At 41.4% G+C, this 19722-nt stretch overlaps 1 protein-coding gene across 1 annotated transcript in view; it reads right to left on the bottom strand.

Moving 5' to 3' along the window:
- LOC106804835 (protein PTCD3 homolog, mitochondrial-like) overlaps positions 1 to 19722 on the bottom strand; it is a 29689-nt gene that overhangs the window by 9424 nt on the left and 543 nt on the right. The window lies entirely within an intron of this gene.

Below are 19722 nucleotides of genomic sequence, written 5' to 3'. Positions count from 1 at the left end.
AATTTATGGGCTGTCACAAAACAGGTTCAGCTTTAAATGCATATCAGACCTAACATGTGTTAAATGCCTGGATAGTGGATAGCACCCTGTATAATAAGAGGTTGATTGGTGGCTGTCAGTGTCAATAACATTAACAACAACACTACGCAAGGTGGGATATTCTTATCTTGGCTGTCCGTGTCAATGACAATCCCTGCACAGCCAACCATTCCTGATACGTCAGATGAGCAAGGAACCTCTGAGGTTCTAGGCTTCCTCTGCAGTAATTTAGTCTTAGCCACCGTGGCTAAATGAACCATAAAAACCTTTAGCCACAAAGGCAACTCATTAGCCACACTTTGTTTGTACACTGCCTTGCCTCGGGCATAGGCTACACATTATTTTTACCTGCTTCATTACACCAGGAACAAAGCAAAACATCGTTTTCCTTGATAAGCCCCTTAAATTCAGAAAACCAATGAGCTTGGTTCTCTGCCATCTCTATCGTACGGTATGACATGCCCATCTCTATCGTACGGTTTAATATCCTTCTTTTCACTATTCACTTCTGGACATTTATTTTTATTATCTTGGCTTGATCCTTCCTTTCCTCCACTAGTAAAAAAATCTTTCATCAGACTCTGCCGGCTAGCCATCTCGATTTGTTTCACGTTGCCAGGATACGTATCAAACTGTAAACTACTCTCTTATTGGCTAGTGTAAGGCATAGGGCCAAGCATGACCTAGAATCAATGCACCAATGGTATCGCGTGTCTAATATGGATAGCTCTACACAAAAAATGGATCGATCTCCACAAAATCTGGTGACGTGGCCACAAAGTACATACAAAACATCGAGGAGAGTCAGATCTACTTGAAGGCAGTTTATTTGGCCAATAAAACAGCCTCAAAGTAATTATTTATTTCCTTTCGCCAGCGTGTGCTTTATCCTTTTAGCCACAATGCACATTTTTTAAGCCACATTGCACTTTTTTAAGTCCAGAGGACCGTGGCGAACGTCTAGCGGAAGCCAAGCGTCATAACCTCATAAATAGTAGTCTTCAAAATTCCAAGGGACTATAACGAATACGGAGAGACAAGTTGATCAAATCGATAGATCAACACTGCGGATTGCAGTGGAAAAACCTGCAAATTTGCAATTTACCAAAGATGAAGGGAGCGAATTCCATTGCCAATACGGTATCACAGAAACAAAAAATCTAAACTTAAAAGAATCTTTAGAAGATGGCAAATGCCAAAAGCATTGATCACGCTCAGATGATTGAGTGCATCGAACAGGCTCCATCAGGCAAGAGGGAATGCCAATCTTCACCTGACCATGATGGATTTTATGGAAAGTTACAAGTTTAGCATGGAGAAAGCGGACACAAAGAGGAGGCCAATCAAGACGAGCCAAAACAATATCAACACTATCATGATAGATTTTGGAAACCCACCTCGCAGCTTAATGCTGAATGGCATCCAATTTTTGAGTAGTTCTGAAGTATATAGGGCTACCAGCCTGGCGAAGCATATTCTAATATGGGCAGAACCATAGTATTAAAAGCCAGGGACCAAGTTTTAGAATCTGCAAAGCTAAGGTTACGCCATAACATACCAAAGGCGTGAGACGCTTTCTTAAAATATAATCAATGTGGGCATTCCAGTGAAGATCGCTATTAATAATAAAATATTATATAATAATAGCAAGTGAAATAGTTTTGGCTTTTGCCATAGTCCAAAAATAGAAAATATGATACCCTAGAATGATATCCTAACCCTACTCTTGGGTCTTGTGTATGGTTAGATTATTGTATCGAACTGATTTCAACCCATGTGCCTGATTTGCACAATTCACAATTGCCATGACCTCGTATTGATTGCCAGATTGGGCCGATGCAGTGATTTGATGCAATGCAAATGGCATAGCCATCTCTGTTTCTGTTGTAGTACGTTGCAGTATCCAAATTTGGCATCGAGGGGGCTAATTATTTTAGAATTGATGTTGGCTGAGCATAGATGTAAATTGCTCAGCACTGTCCACAGTTACTATGTGGTCACCCAGGTGGTTCCACTCTATCACTGTGTGGACAAAAAAGGAATTCTTGTACGCTGTGGCTATATGCCCGGCAGCCGGGCACGGTCTTCGATTTCCTAAATGCCGGCCCCCATGTTCTAACCCTAACCCTTGTTTACTTTGAGATAACGCTGCGATGAAAATTAAAAACTGCGGCATTAGGAAATCGAAGACGGTGCCCGCAGCCGTCAGATATATGCGGGCCGGCTGCCGGGCGGGGATTATAGCCACTTCTGATATGCTGTCGTGGCTGGTTATCTGTGCAGGTTGTTGTTACGCTGGTTACGTTTGAAATCTTTGAGTTCAGGACGAATTGAAAGCGCCCTGTTCGGTGATCGGAAGCACTGATGAACTGCCTCCTTGTGTTTGTATCTTCTGGTGGTCTCTCACTCGTCTTTTTGCGCCGTTTGAAACTGTTGTTAAACCTGACGGCGGGCATTGCTGGGTGTACCAAAACCCTCTGAGATTTGTAGAGATAGGTTAGCTTAGTTCTCATATCACGGGCGGCGGTTTGGAGGCTTTCACCTGTAGGGCACGATAAGCATGTCTGTAACACAGCCTGGAGTTCTGCTGTGCGTAGTCCTCTCGTGTGATGAAGCGGGGCTGCACGGTGTTGTATCTTCTCAGTCGGTCTTATCCTGTCGCTGGTTATCGGGTCCATACTATTGCACCAATACTCCATTATGGGTTCGCACTGGGCTGGAATGATGCAAGACGCTTGTTTGCTGGTTGGACACCTCGTAAGTTCTCCGCAGGAAGCGCAGAGTAGATGATGCTTTCTGGTAGCGCTTTTAGACGAATAACTTCTGCCATATAACCTTTTTTATATTTTGGTGATGGGTTATATTGGGACAGGAACGGGCGTTCATTGGAAATTTTCGTGCAGAATGCATGCAAAATGCATCGCTGGCGAATGTGGCCGTTACGCCCTATTGGGCGCGATAAAAAAAAAAAAAAACCTACCGTTTCCTTCTACATTGACTTCAACCCTTGTACAGATATGGTGTATACATTCACTTTCATCGTTATTCACTTCTGTAAAAGCATTTTTGTTTCTTCAGAAACCCCTGCTGCATCCACTTTCGTAAATAACATTCGCCATTTACAAACAATCAGGACCAATCAGAGCGGAGTGTTAACATACTTAGCTGGTTCTCTTGTAATCTGTGGCGCTGCAGGAGGCTGATAAGACTCGCTGTTGCTGAATTGGGTTCTGGGTTTCTGATTGTTTTGTTTTTCGTAAATGCGCGCGAATGTTATCTGACGAAAGTTTGAATTGCAGCGGTGTTTCTTGAAAAAAAAAACAATCTTTAAAGAAGGTTGAATAACGATTTGAATGTAATGTATACACATATCTGTGCAAGGTGAATATGTAGAAGGGAACGGGTTTAGGTTTTTTCGCCTGCGCCAATAGCGGCGTACGGGCCCATTCTCAGGCATTCATTTTGCATGCGGGGCGATCTCACGAAAGTTTCAATGAACCCCGTTGCTGTTCCCAATATAATACCCTCACCAAAATATAAAAAAAGTTATATGGGACCCACAGGAAATTAGTTCGGTCTAGGGTAGCGCTTGAGAGCGAGGGCTCGAATTAACGACGACCGACGCAAGTGCCGGTCGGATTTCCATCCACTATCAATTGCCGTACTGCAGCCCCTGAGAAAGTTCCAAACTCGACGACGGCATCACCGCCTTGCCCGTTTTGTGTAATTGCCGGTCGGTGTCCCTTTATCTACTGCGCCTAGTGTCGTTTTTATGCGAATCAAACATAACACGCGTGGGTGCGGTGCTGTTAGGGTGCAATGATGGAGCTTAAACGATAGTGCGCAAGGGAGACGGCGAACGAAATAACAGCACGATAATTATTCACTCCTGATAGCGCGGCATATAAAGATTTAGTTGGTTTACGTGTTACTTCCATAGCAGAGGCGGGTACCAAGGGTCGGTGTTACGCGGTGTAAGCTTCATGGGGCATATTGTTTTGGCATTAAAAGCGAAGACGATGTTGAGTGCTACTAATTTTGTGAGAAGTTTTCTTTATTTTACAAAAGGGCCTTGGTGCCGCTTTCTCAAATTTTTGAAAGTTGCCTGGGTGCCTTTTAAAATTGCCGTCTGTTGCCTTCCATTTTAGGAGAAAATGCAAGGCGATTTTCTCAGTGCCCTGAAAAAAGGATTGCCTGTGCCGCTTCTCGGCCGCTTTTTAATTCGACCCTGGCGTGAGATGTGGGCGAACCAAGATGCCCATGGACAGTTGTCCATGGAATAAGCAGTCTAGCAGTTTAATTTCATCACACGAATGCTCTCAACTAATTAATTGTGCATAGAACTATTTCAGTTTTATATGGACAAACACGGAATAATTTTGCATCGCGCCAACTCTTGAGGTATGTGAAGAGAGTGGCGTTCGATTTTTTGCCATTACGATGCAGTTGTTAACTTTGGAGCACATTGGAGCGCGCATATGGCGAGCTTAACCGAGTTTTCACTGTGAATCTTAAGTAAAGATATAATTGATCTACGTTATATAGGAGAAGTAAATGTAATATACATAATAGAGTATGTGATTTAAAAGATTAAATATCAGTTTTATTTCTATTTATAGACGATAGTGATATAAAATTTCGTCGATTGTTTTGACAAATAAACATCTAACTAAATCCTAGCGGTAGGGTGGAGTATGAACAATGAAGAAACGAGGCGAGCTTGGCGAGGAAGATGCACTACCACTGGTTTCGGAAGCTTTAGAAATGGTGTGTATTTTTGCAGAATGAAGAGAAGCGAGAGGGGAGTAGGGAGGAATGTGGAATTAAGTTGGTGTGTATATGTAATAAATGAAGAAATATTTGGAACAGGGTGTGACAAAAGTAGTTAGTAGATCAAGATAGTCGAGTCGAGTATGAGGCAGAAGACCTGGTGATAGAAAGTGTAACGTAGAGAATTATTTCCATAACGATGAACTACGGAGTAAGCCCAAGAAAAAAACCGAACAAAAGTTTCAACAATCAACAGGGACGACTTACATAGATAATGTTTCCGGGTGCCTGACTGCCGGGCTAGTGGCCGTAGGAGTGGGCGTTGTTGGGTGAAGAAAGATTCACGAGTTTTCCACTGACGGCTGCCGCCATGACAAAGGGCTCTACTAGCTCATGGCACCGTTTCCACGACTCTATACTATTATATTGCTGAAAAAAATAGAAAGTAACTAAGCAGAGATAAAAGCAAGACCAAAACAAAAAGAAGAAAAACAAATGTCTACCATTTTTCAAGTCTTTGGTATTGACCCGGCCGGGGTACGAACCCCGACCATTCCACATGCGAGGTGACAACTCTACAGTTGAGCCATCTGAGTAAGACGAGTCACAGTGCTGAGTCTGCGAGAGACATACACCAACGCAGCCAAGCCCCGCACTTCGAAGTAATTGCCAAACAATACACGCACAACAACTGTTCACTCATACACGACACGCGAAATGCTACGCACACATAGAAAAGCAAATGGTCACAAACGCCAAGTTCATATCCAAACGCATGCGCCGTCTGCATAAGCATATAATATGTTAATTCCACCACATTGAACCGTCGACAATCTACACGATGAATGTGGTTTGCGCATTAGGCCTGATCAGTTGATCAGCATGCAATCGAAGTCGCAAAACACATTGAAATCAAGGTTACAATTGCAAACCCATAGAACAACAGAAAATGGTATTGAACAAATGAAATGTCAAGCGCTTATATCCATGATTGTTGGGTACGCTTTATATCACGATGAATCAAAAACCACCGAACCAACTTTGGTCAGCGTCGATATCATGATTGTCTGGTCAAGGCGCTTAATATCCTTGATTGTGTCCGTCGCAGCCGCTAACTATATCCATTGATTGTGCGTCAAGCGCTTTAATCCAATGATTGTTGTCAGCCCTTCATTCAGCGATTGAATTAGTGGTCAGCGCTTATATCCAATGATTGTTGAATAAGTCAGCGCTTACTATCCATATTGTGCGTCAAGCGCCTTATATCCATGATTTGTGTCAGCCCTTTTATTCATGATTGTGGTCAGTGCTTATATCCAATGATTGAAATGTGGTAAGCCCTTAATATCCAATCGATTGGTGAACCGTCAGCCAGACTTATATCCATGATAACCAACAAAAAAGAACAAAAAAAACGAAAAACCGAAATGTAATAGAAAAAGTCAAAGCGCTTATAAATCCATAAGAATTAGTGACCCGTCCAGCGCTTATCAATCCCATGATTGTGGTTCAGCCCCGCCTTATATCATCCGGATTGTGGTCAGCTCAATTTTATTTCCATGATATGTGATCGCTCAGTGCTTTTAAAATATCCCCCATGATTCGTGGTTCAGCCCTTAATATCCGAATGAGTTGCTGCGTTCAAGCGATTATAATCCTAGAATGTCGGTACACATCGCTTATATCCATGATTGTGGTCAGCGCTTATATCCATGATTGTGGTCAGCCCTTATATCCATGATTGTGGTCAGCGCTTATATCCATGATTGTGGTCAGCCCTTATATCCATGATTGTGGTCAGCGCTTATATCCATGATTGTGGTCAGCCCTTATATCCATGATTGTGGTCAGCGCTTATATCCATGATTGTGGTCATCCCTTATATCCATGATTGTGGTCAGCGCTTATATCCATGATTGTGGTCAGCGCTTATATCCATGATTGTGGTCAGCGCTTATATCCATGATTGTGGTCAGCCCTTATATCCATGATTGTGGTCAGCGCTTATATCCATGAATCATGGATATGAGCGCTGACCACAATTCATTTTCGCAATGTGTGACATGCAAATGTGGACAGCTCTTATAGTTATATATATCCTTGAGCCACACATTGTATGTGATTTGCAGCAAACTCATATACCGCGCCCTAGCCACAATTAAATACATCACTTGTTATTGTGTGGTGTATGATGATCACAAGCTGCAAAACTGACTGGAAGCACCCTGACTCTTGTATTGACCAAACCCTGCAAGATTTTTTTGCTAAATCCTTATAGTTTGGTACCCCGCAAATGTGGTAAACTGATCCGGGGTGCTAAACTAGGATTGGGCCAATTTTTTAAGATAGCTAACTTGTGATGCAGTAGCTCTAGTACCTTAATCAGGGTTCAATTAACATTAACTTTTTATTTCACTAGACCATCGGGCTAGTAACTGAGGAAAACCACTAGCCCTGACCTAACTTTCACTAGCCCTAGATAAGAGTGTGTCATCGCATGAATTCATAGATGCTGTTTCCCGCGCTTTAAATCGCACATGGGCTGAGTTCACGTGCAGCATTCGTATTCTACCACGGGCATACACGGGTGCACGGTTTATCGATCGTCTACTGCGGCTGGCAGCAAGCCACGTTATTGTTTTTGCCGAAGGGTAGACTGGTATCCGGCCTCACGCTCTGCTAGACAATGTACACGCTCTGCGACAAACAGTGCGGCCTGCGAACCAGTCTAGCCAGAGGTGACCTTTCAGTGCAATATATATGACCAATTCTAACACGACCAGTCAGGCTACTAGCACTCTGGTTGTATGCGACCGGACCAAGCATTTACCCGACTAGGTCGGTTGGACGTGGGTTAGTGTCGAACCCTACCTTAATTGTTGCCACAGGGGCAAATTTTAATGTGTGGAAGAAATGGTCTACTTAATTACCATAAATAAATCTCCATGGTAAGAGGCTAGTGTAAGGTGGTGTGAAAAATGAATATTAAAATTTTAATGTGTGGAAGAAATGGTCTACTTAATTACCATAAATAAATCTCCATGGTAAGAGGCTAGTGTAAGGTGGTGTGAAAAATGAATATTGGTAGTGATATGTGTAATTGTGTATTATTAAAACAATTGTGATCTTATTATGATTTTTATTTATTCAGGATGAAGAGAGTAACACTGGTTGTAAATGGAAACATAGAGTCAGAAGGAAAGGTTTGTATGAATTCGAACCTAATGCCCTCATCAGATGCCCTAGTAAAAAGAATTGTTGGTGTACATTACAGTTATATGCCAGCTAGAGGATTCGAATATGAAAGCTATGTGCACCACCTATAGCACAGATGGCTTCTCTTATGTGGCTATTAATTGTCATCATAGAGACACTCACTTTTACTTAGAGAAAGGAATCACATCATTTAATTTATGTTATGCTGTTACGTAGTCTTGAATAGAATAGGTGCTATAATATGTGAACTATCTGCATGCTGTTTATGTGGCTGGTTTAATTACTGATATTCATCAGTATGTGTGTGTGTGTGTGTGTGTGTGCATATGTCTATGTTAGCTAGTGTCAGTTAGTCTGTAATAGGAAATATGTCAGAAATGCTTATCCTCTGTATACAGCAATATTTTTTGCACAATCAGGTTGTGTGTGTGCCGTCCAGCATTGAAAGACTTTTCGAAACAGCCAGGCGAAAAATTGGGCATAACAGCTTGCAAGTTGATACACACTGGTGGTGGACTGATTGAGGATTTGGATGTGCTCAGGGTGAGTTTGATGAACGGCAGTGAGTATCCCCCAACAAGCCAGTTAACTATCTGTATATATGTCTGTCTATCCTATTCATCCTGTGGATTTGAGCAGTAGATCTCAGTAAACTTCTAAAAAAAACTTACGGCAGGCAGTGCGCATTGTATCACCATTGTGACAGTGCTACTAATATAATAACTTGTGACACATTAATGACACTTTACCAAGGCATTGAACTTGTATTGACAAGGTATATTGAATCTAGTCATTTTCTTGTTTGATCTATTACATATGGGAATAATGAAATAGCAACTACTACGGCATGACTGTGTTGATCTATTATATAAAGTATTACTATTTAAGATCAAAGTGTGCAAGTATAGTAAAGCTATCAGTTTGCCTATATAGTTTGTAAAAAAATAACAATATAATGTTTGCCTTTATGATTACAGTGATGATGAGGTAATATTTGTATCAGAAGGCGAGTCTTTCTTTGGTGAGTATAGTATGTAATGCCATCACGTGTGTTGCATACTTTGTACTCATTTGGTATAACGAGTATAAAAATAGTCTGGATATTTCATAGATTGTATAGCTGTTTCAGATCTACTTATATGGATTGTGGTAAGTTTTACAGAACTTTTGTGCTGTTGTTCACATATTCTCACTCATTGTGCGCTGTTGTGTATGTAATCGGGATCCGTTAGTTACCTTTCAGAACTATTCTGAAATATATCAGAGGAATATTGTGCCTGTTTCTGCATGTTTTTATGTGTTTGTAAGGTAAAAGAGACGAAACATGTTCTGGTATCCCGGCAAACGGGACGGCTAAAATTCAGACCCACCAGCCTCAGCAGACTGGGATAACACTAAACATCGGTGGCCAGTGCTTTACCACAACGAGGTATAGACAACACTGAACCTGACTGTACAGTCAGTTCTAGTCTAAATGGAATTGTAGGTGTATGTTAATGTTCAAGACAATGTTGCATCTAAAAAATTATAAGGTCATTTAGACCTTTCTCTATAGTCAGTGTTTATTGTGAATAACATCTGTGCTAAATAAGTAATTAATTTTTTTTGGATAAATCAGTGGTAGATAAAATAGTTGAAATTGAGTAAGTGAAGTTAAAATAAATCCCAACCTGTAATACAACATGTAAGCCTTTAAATGCACTTGCTTCTATTTTTATCTTGCAGAAGCACGTTAACAAGGCAGCCGATCAAGCTCCATGCTCGCTCGCACTGTTCGCAACAATCAGAGTGCACCACATGGGAAACAGCGTCGACCTTCTGGCGCTTACCTGATTGACCGCAGCCCCAGGCACTTTGAGCCGATCCTTAATTATTTGCCGACACGGGCAGATTGTATGGATGCAGGCGTGAATCCTGTAGGTGAGGGACACCAGTCTAATGCCTTCATACTGCTAACGATATTTAATGGACAATAAGTTTCTGTTCAGTATATTTAAAAAAGAGTGTTGGAAGTTGTCACCTAGCTCAAGTGTTATTTTCGTAGTTGCCAGTAAAATTCTGATTGTGTGGCTAGCTCGATGAATTCAAGCCATTGAGAAATTTAGGTTGTTTAGCACAAATGTTGGAAAATTTTCAGAAACCCTTAGTAACCCATTTAAAATATGGTGTTGTGACCTGGTTTTTGGTTGTAAGCATTATATCGGCACCCATGTCACATATCACTACTATAAAGAATTACTTACATCAGAAATTGACTCGGAGTCTAAGCTCTTAGTCTTCATGTCAATGGTCTTGTTTACATGCAGGTGTTCTAGGAAGAAAGCCAATTCTTGGCTTACAATCCTTAGCTAGCAGCTGGAATCGTTGGTGGAGGTGAGATGCAAGTCCCATTAGTCAATCTACTATGTCACTGCACTGGCCTGCGATAACCACAGAATAACGAACCGCATTCTCATTTCTATTGCGAATTGATCTCATCTCTATTATAATATAAGTCTGGGTGTGAAACACTGAGGCAAGCAAAAATAACTCCTTATACATGTAGTGCATGAAGGCCAAGATAATCAAGATACGTCTGAAATAAGCATGGTGAGATGTGCACCGTGACGGTGCAGGTAGCTACACCTGTGCCACCTCATCTTGCTGAATGTGGCGTGAGTACTCCCCGGATGACCATGAGCAGTTAAGCAATTATCTCACCCTTGTCGTGGTATAGGAGAGTCGCAGGACGGGACCAGCTCCACTGGAGCCGGCGCGATGTCATAGAGGCTCTCATCACAACGCCCGCAGCCACACTGAGGCCGTCAGTTTTCAGGTGGCTACACACTTATTTACAGATAGAAATACACGTAACATGAGTATACGTATAAATAGGTATAAATTCAACGTATTTATCAGATTCCATTTAATAAAGGTAAAATGGTATATGTGTATAAATAAAAATAAAAATGTGTATATATGTATATATTTATATAAGTAATCAAAGCATATTAAGTATAGATAACTTAATATGCTCTTGAATATAATTTTATATATATTGTATATGTACTTATTACTATTACAAATTGCAGGGCATCAATTTATCAGGGGGATTCATCAAAGCTTGATCTACGATTTATCAACTTCAAATACTCAGTGCTGCAGGGAGCCAACCTGGCTCAGGCAAACCTCTCGTGCTGCTTCTGGAACGTGCCGATCTCAAGGCTCGAAACCTTGACGTGAGTTGCGATAGCAATGTTGATGCTGCTGAGCTAAGCAAGCAAAGTTCTGGCAATCATGGGCACAATCAGAAGATCCAAATACTGTGTCTGTGGGCTATGTCAACTAGCGAGTTAGAGTAAGCGCGAAAGGGTTGAATTTGGCATTAAGTGTTAATATCAAAAGCCTCGTTTTCGGAAACACAAAATTAGCCTAATCATGTAATAATAGTCAATATATAAGATTTTGCATCCTGACTTGACCTCCTATACAACTGCGTATAAAAAAACTTAAACATTACGGCAAATGGTTTCAAAAAAACGGCCTAACACGAGAAAACCGTAATATTAGCACTAATTTAGTTTCTAACCAATGGGCCCTTCGAATGCTGAATAATTTTTTGTAATATCTGTCTTCCATCATCTTTGGACATGTCATGAGAGGATAAGGGAGTAAGGAAAACATGTTTTAGCAAATGTTGTGTGTGGCCTAAATATCCCTCGTCAAATATAGGTTGCTATTCATCTTTGTTTGGGGTTACTGCTGATTGGTATGCATCTGAATGTGAACCTAGAAATGTGTTGCTGTTTTCAGGTGCAAATCTTCTCTCGGCGTAAAGATCTCTGTGCAAATCTAGCGGAGCAATCACTGAAAGGCGTGTGAACTTTGCGAAGATCCTGCGGGAAGTCGAAGCGCAACATGGAAGATGTAAAGGCCTCTATAGTGAATAATAACTAGTATAAGTGAGAGAAAATTGCCTCGCCGACTTCGTAAGACTTCATGGATGCGACGCAATTTATAAACAGAGCTTATTACGGTTCAAATCCTAGAACGTCTCACCAACTGCGAAGCTGGTGCTGATGGTCCTTGCACAGGTGCAAACATGAAGGAGTCTGGCAGATTGGATGGAAGTCAGAAATAGGTAGGAGTGAACCTCATCGACGTATCCAATCCTACGCAAATGCGCAACTGCAGAACTGTGACCATGCGGGGAGCTTGTGCTGGCGGGACTGAGCGCTAAGGTAGTTGTGTTACGGAGAAGCAATCGTCCTATGTCTTGGTCTCGTGGTCAGTACACAGTCTAAATGGTTGGGTAGTGGTTGGCAAAGGGAAGGTTGGCTTTGGAAACGTAGGTTACTCCTAACTCCTTGTATTCACCTTTGTCAATTAGCATGTAATAAATGTGTAAGTAATTTATGATCTATCGTTTACAAGCCTTTGCTTTTGTTGTAAAATTTTGAAATATCGGTGGTAACTAGAAGCAAATAAAGAAGCTGCACGTAGCATCGTGCAAATGTTGCAAGTGCACAGTTTTGCATGTGTACTATATCTACATTTTCAGAACTGTGATCTATCTGGCCGTGACCTACAAGAGAGCAAATCTGCCGACGGAGACCAATGCATGCAAAGGTGTGAACCTTTTGACCTCATGCTGGACACCTTTGCACGCGATGTACAGCACAGACAATGTCGTCGGCGCAGTGATATCACCATTTCATGGCTTTTATGTTCAACTTGCCGAAATCGCAACACGTTGAGATGTTGGACACGATGCAGTGTGAAATGTGAGATTTTCCCATGTAGGGAGATTAAGTCTGCTAATAGTCTCTGTCCTTTGTATCATCCAGATCTAGTTATTCGGGAGCAATGGCAAAAACAGATTGCAGTATACCCAACTTAAACTAGCATTTCTGATTGTTGTCCGCAATGAATCATGCAGCATTCTGCTGAAAAATGATTAGAGTTAACAGCTGGTCACTTTACTGCAGGAGTGGGTTGTTCTTTATTGGCATGGTTTACTTTTGAGAAAGACATTGATCTGAATATTGTGAAATATTGATCAAAGTGTGGATTTAGCATATCAGTGCGGATATTGTCGGCGTTTTTGTCACAAAAATTATTTGATCTTCGTAAATGTGTATTGTAGGGTTTTTATGATTATACTGATATAGAAATTTATTATCAACGAAAAGTAGATCATGAGTGTCAGTGTAAGCATTTTAATTTGCCCCAGCGTTTATTATCAATAATTAAATTATAAAAGTTGAAACATCAGCAGAAATATTCCATCGTTTACGAATTTTCCAATGTCAACTCGATGGGTAATATTATATTAATCACTATATACTAAATTCATACAGTAGTCAAGCATTATTTCCATAGATGTGGATGTTATGGCAGGCTTATAGTTGTTTGGCAGCTAGCATAGATTGTTTGGAAGGTTTTTACTTGAGAGAGCGCTGACCGTCGTGCGTGTGTAAGTCTCTCCTGTAAAGACAACAAGGGTCGGAATTCCTAACGAATTTACTATGGCTCATAGGGTCTCTGTCCGCCCAGGGTACTGGCCGGAACGTAACCCTGTAAGGTCCGGTAATACCCGAACGTAGCCCTGGTAACTATCTAAATGGTTAGGGTTTTAGGGAGTAGGCGTAGGCGACTCACTAACCCGTTAGTGGAGGAGGCGAGGCTAAGGGGGGGGGAGCGGTCCAGGCATATATAGATAGTAACCAGCAGAGCATATAAATCACGTTGATTTTATATGCTCTGACCAGGTACGTTCCGGCAGTACCCTGGGGACATAGACCCTCTCGGCATTACTGACGTGTACACTGCGGCCCGCACATGTTTTTTTTGGGGGTTTTCCAGAGATGGAATGAATGAAACCTTTTACGTTATTATTTAGTGGTCGTTTCTTAACTAGCACTTGTTTGTTTTCGTGTTGTTTCCATCGCTATAATATTTGGTAAACAATATACTAGTGATGTTGTGAGGGTAGGTGTAGGCTACATACCGTACTACGTAAAAATTAACGTTAAATGTACTATAATACATATTTTATGATTTCGGATTTAAATGTAATGTTGAAGACAATATTGTAATAACCAAGAGCACAGATAACCAGTTATTAACATAATAACTTGCAACCAAGTTGTAGGGGAGTTTCACACGTGTTGGTAAGAGCTACAATGTGATAATGTTTACAAAGTCCCGTACTTATGTTTACATAAAAGTCAATCAAACCTCTGGTGGAGGAGGCAAAAATAATCGAATAGTTGTCATACTTTTGTATGACAGTGAAACAAGACAGTAGATTGAACATACGGATCGTTTGTATTCCCAGGGATGTTACCGTTCGCTATATCTGAAATTATAGGGCAAATTGTAAGATTGTGAAAATTATTTAATTTGGTGCTCATTAAATTTCAAGATATATCCTAAAAATCATTTTGTTCTGTGTATAACGTTGAGCATTTATATCTGTCCTGGACTCCATACATTCACAATGCCAGGACTATTCCGTTTTTACTATATTTTTACCATGTCTGATGATTCATATGATTAATAAGCTGAGGTTTATCAGCTTGTATTAAGAAACTTACAAAAAAGACACCAACGAATACACATAAATAGAGACATGCAATCTTATATTACAGGGCAGCTCTGGCCAGCCTTTTTGGCATGCACATGTAGAACATGTAAGTAAGAATCCGGAGTTGGAAAAGAACCATACTAACAAATTGACACAGTGCTGTGGGGTCATAATAGGCAAATATAAGGAAGGGAAATTCTCAATATCAATTAGTAAAAGAGACAAAAGTGTCATGAAGGGAAAATATTAGCAAAGGAGTAACGTAGGCCTACTTGTAGGAAGATAATATCAACTAAGTAATAATTATCAACCTAGTAAAAAGAAATAAAGGCAATATAATCATCAAGAGCTAATACTACTAGCTAGTAATAATGGCCGTATAATATATATAATACTCTTGATTGATGAGGAATCTCTAGTAAATTTCATGTATTAGAATAATAAATTTATTTTGCACCAATGTTGACATAATCAAATGGGTATACTACAAATAACAATACATTCAAAATGAGTATAATTTTACACAATTGTAATGAATTTCTGTAGTATCTGAGCATGTTGTCCGTAGCCACAAGTCCCCTTCTCGCTTAACACTACATTGTGCGAGAGGTGTACTACGCGTGTAAACAGTCGGAGAGCCTGGTCGGTTTAAGTTTGTACCGGTAATCTTAAGTGTAGTCTCTGTTAGCACGTAGGTAGACATATACACAGGCCCTATTATCCAACACGAGACGCCCCAATGCGAGCACCGAAGGTGTGAGAAGTAAGGACGGCGAGACGCAGATTTCACGAATGTCCGGAATCAATGAAAGTTTTTGATTCTCAATAACAAATATGACAGCATACCCGTATTACTACTTGTTGTACTAACCCCCCTGTATATGTTTTCACTGTCCGATGATATTGACAGCGTTAGGAAGTAAAATCCGTTGCCACAGTAAAAATTAAACATTTCCCACACGTTCAATGGCAGTCATAGTGATGACCATATTTCGGCACGATTTCGACTGATGTAATGCCGCCCACCCTGATTGAATAAAATTAAAAGCAGCCATTTTTTTTACGTGGTGGTAAACTGTAATTCTCACAATTATGAATATATGCTATATACCTGTAGAACATGATGGACAGTTTCAACCAAAGACGCCGGAAGACACAATACAAACTAGAAACGTTATCGCCCACTGTATTTTAATTAAAAACATTTACATTTTTTCTAAAGAAAGTCGCGATTTGATAAAGTCGTGAAAATTGTGCGTCCTACCTTCTCACACCTTCGGTGCTCGCATTGGCGGGTTCGTGTTGGAATAATAGGGACCTGTGTACATACATGGGAGAATAACATTAAACAGATTTACATCAAAAACATGAAAATAGAAAAAATACCTGTCAATCTAAATCTTCACCTGACCCAGATCTATGTGATCTGCGATACCACTGTAAATTTTGTTACGAAGCTAGCTTGCATGGAATCTATCTCCGGACCAAATTAATAAACTTATTGCCTGGATTTCGGCCAACCTCCGCAATCGACACTCGCCCCCTCTGATGGATTGAATTTGGCAACTGCTTGAAGTTCCTCCTCAGAGATGTAGATGACTGCCGCGATCGTCATAAACCCCTGTGAGGTCGCCAGCTGTCCAGCAGCGCCTGCACACGATCGATGGCTTCCGTGCACTCAGTCTGAATTCAGCAGCCAAGTCCTCTGAACTGAACGCACCTGTAATGTCAGACGTAAAAATATCACATCCATATTAGTCACATATAGGCAAGACAGGGAAATCTGTCGATCCTTATACACATCAGGATCTCTATGCACGTCCCTTGTTGGTTAAACATGAAAACGTTATCTGTAATATCTTCATCATTACTGAAATAAGATTAAGAAGATAGGAAGATAGGACATTTTCCTGATAATAATAGATAAATGCAGCTGATAGAGATGAGAAGGTGAATCCAAGTGTAAACTCTTTTCCTATCGTGTCTGATGGTTTACTACTACAGTGGCGAGTCATCAAATACTTTTGAGCTTCAACCTCTGAATTTCCAAGAAACTTAAAGAACCATACCCTATTAACTAGCCCAGGCCACCCGTGTCAGGCTATAGCCTATATGTGCACTCACGTATTATCATCTCCATTATCAAAAGTAAGTGTGTTAGGTAGGCAGATTGTAACACAACCTAGCTGGGTTAAGGCTGGTGACTCAGGGCGGCTGTGATGGCTCTGAACAGCGGTACTTAAACCTCACCTTCGAATCGTAGTTTACAAACTCCTCGAGCAATGACTGAGACTCCTAGATCAGGCCTTGCTCGTCAAAGCCTCAGTTGTCCACCGTGAAGCAACTCCTTCATAGCGAGGTAATGCCTCGTGCTCTTCTTCTACCTGCTCCTCCTCTCGGATCCGCGCCTGGCTCCTCCCTGTTACACAAGGATAAGGAACTCATGGTCAAAAAAGGACCTCCCCTCCCTGAACATGCCTGGAAGACAACTTTAGACCGCTGTCTACATTTTTGCTCCATATTATCAGTATGGACATCTAAACAACAACAACGTGTAAATTAGACAGTGTAATGGTCCAAATGTAAAAATGTTTTTATGATTGTTTCCATATGAATGCATGTACGGGCAAAGTTCTGGCATAGATGCAAATCAGTGGCATTAAACAGGTATACTAAGCGCCCTCCAGACATGTCTTAACTTAACACTATATTAAAATACTGGATGTTTTGGCCTTGCATACACACGATGACAATGTCAGTGTGTAGACCCCAGGCGCGCTACTACCATTTGGCACTGCGCCACGTAGTAACAGATAACAAACGATCACGGTAATGAGCCGACCCCACTACTGGCTTCATTTCCTCCCAGCTTCGCTTCTTGCTTCCCCACGGCTTGCGCTTTTCCTCCTGTAACCTCGTTGTGCGTTTCTTTTCCTCCCGCTGTCCTCGTAGCTCGAGCCTGCCAAGTAAAAATCACAAACACATACTTACATCTGATACCAGAATAACAAATTTGCTAGGCCTGTACTGGCAGCTAATACTGTTGAAGCTGTGTTCAAAACCTCTAAATACCCCCAAATATTGCCATTAAGTCAGTTTGAAAGCATATCTTGACGAGTCTCCAGTGTTTTGCGCAAGAAATTTTGTTTTGTATAGTATCAACAATATTGATATGAAAAGGGGTGGGCTAGGCTGCATGATGAACCTGAACAGACGTAAATCCAACAAAAACGGTTAAAAAAAAAAAAACCCTTAAAATAATATTATCATATTGCGCAGTTGTCAAATCATATCACCGAATTCAGTTTGCCCACACCGCATACCGTTAGAATGACTGGTGCCATATTGCGTAATCACTAAATTTCAGCTGATCTTTGAAGCGGCAAGTATATGTGACTTAGTGCTTTTACACGAGATACATGCCCGGAATGCCATGTGAGGCATTTGCCTGCTCAATTGCTATAAGCCGAGCCCTTACGGGACAAACTGAATGCATTGCTGTGGACAGATGGTCATTCCCCGCGAGGCACGACTAATAACAGGGAAGATAAACTCGCACCTCTCTCTGCTTCGGCCCGGTCGGCACTTGGCTTCCACTTTCGCGACGGCTTTTCTTTGGCAACCGGATCTTGCCATCTGTGGCGCCGGCAGTAATCGAAGATAGTCGTCATCCTCCTGCTCAGGCACCGCCTAAATCGAATCCCGTCTTCATCCGAGCTGAAGCAAACAAAGTGAACGTGTACCGTGTCTACAACCAAATGTGTCTCACCTGACCAACCTAGGATGGCTCTACAGCAGGTCACGAAATAATTACACAATAAGGATGGTTTGTTAAATGTTATCGTTCTACAATTTCAATCATACAGATGTGAAAGGGAAATTTGCATTACCGTCGCTCACAGTCAAGTGACGCACAGTCAGTGTAGATGGCAAGGCAAATGTAAACTAATGTAATTAAATTAGGATCTTTCAGTTTTACATAGTTTATCCATCTTCCTGTCGCATCGTGCCAGGGCGACCTCAGTCACATTACGTCTACCGACGACGCAGCTGAGGAACGCTTCATTTCTTTGTGGCAAGGTAGGACTCGCTGTCGTGGCACAGCTGCCCTCTTTATAGTGAACAAGACCGAGAGACAATGTAGAAGTTATTCATAGAATCATACCTTATAAAAAGGTCAACATGCATAACCACTGTATCACTGTCATTAAAAAGAAAGCAATATGCCATGCATAATGATTTTTATGTTGTATGAGTATCTCTCAGTCTTCTAGTAAGAGAAGGTCCTCCGTTAGCTTACCACATGGTAGTTCTTTGTTCGCCAACTACAGGACTAAACGACTCACAGTGCTCCAAGATAAATAGCAATTGAATTTCACATGGGCACCAACCCAGACAGGCACTTGGAGCGTTCAATATAAATATAATGCTAAATAAATTCGAAAATTAATTTACTACCCAAAGTCTTAATGTTTCTAGTATCTGTTTTCACGCTAATATGGCCGGACAATTTCCCTGTAAACTGCCGTCCAAATGCTCATACGCTCAAAAAGGCTGGCTGCCGCCATGGCTTGCCGCTGCACACTGAGCGACGAGTAAATAATATATATAGTATATATAGATACTTATATATGAATATATATATATAATATATAGACTATATATTTTATGTGTCAAGTGAGTGCAGCGCAGCGCAGCCGTTCGTCTACACGCACGGTTAGTTACGCTGAAGGGATCGTTGTGGTATATGTAACGCCGACGGGTCGGCGAGGTATGTCAACTACGCCCTACTGCCCTAAACCCTAACCCTAACCATACTCAAAATAGTTACCAGTCGGTACGATATTATACAGCCATTAATACGTAAAACGACCTTTTTGTTCGTTAGTTAGCGCAGATAACGTCATGTCTCCTTGGGTACGTTCCTGGGAATATACCCTAGTTAGGGGGGGGGGAGGGGGGGGGGGGGGAAGGGGGGGGGGGGGGCGGGGGGGGGCGGGTGGGGGGGGGGTGGGGCGGGTCCGTAATACCGGAACGTACGCCCTGGTAACTATCTGATATGGTTAGGCAGGGCTTCGCCGCTTAACTTTTTTTCAGGTGGCCGCCGGGCCCACTTGAGTATGAGGATT

This window comes from Priapulus caudatus, unplaced genomic scaffold (genome assembly GCF_000485595.1).
Source record: "Priapulus caudatus unplaced genomic scaffold, Priapulus_caudatus-5.0.1 Scaffold5, whole genome shotgun sequence".
Taxonomy (NCBI): Eukaryota; Metazoa; Priapulida; class Priapulimorpha; order Priapulimorphida; family Priapulidae; genus Priapulus; species Priapulus caudatus.
This window is presented reverse-complemented; position numbering and strand designations above follow the sequence as displayed.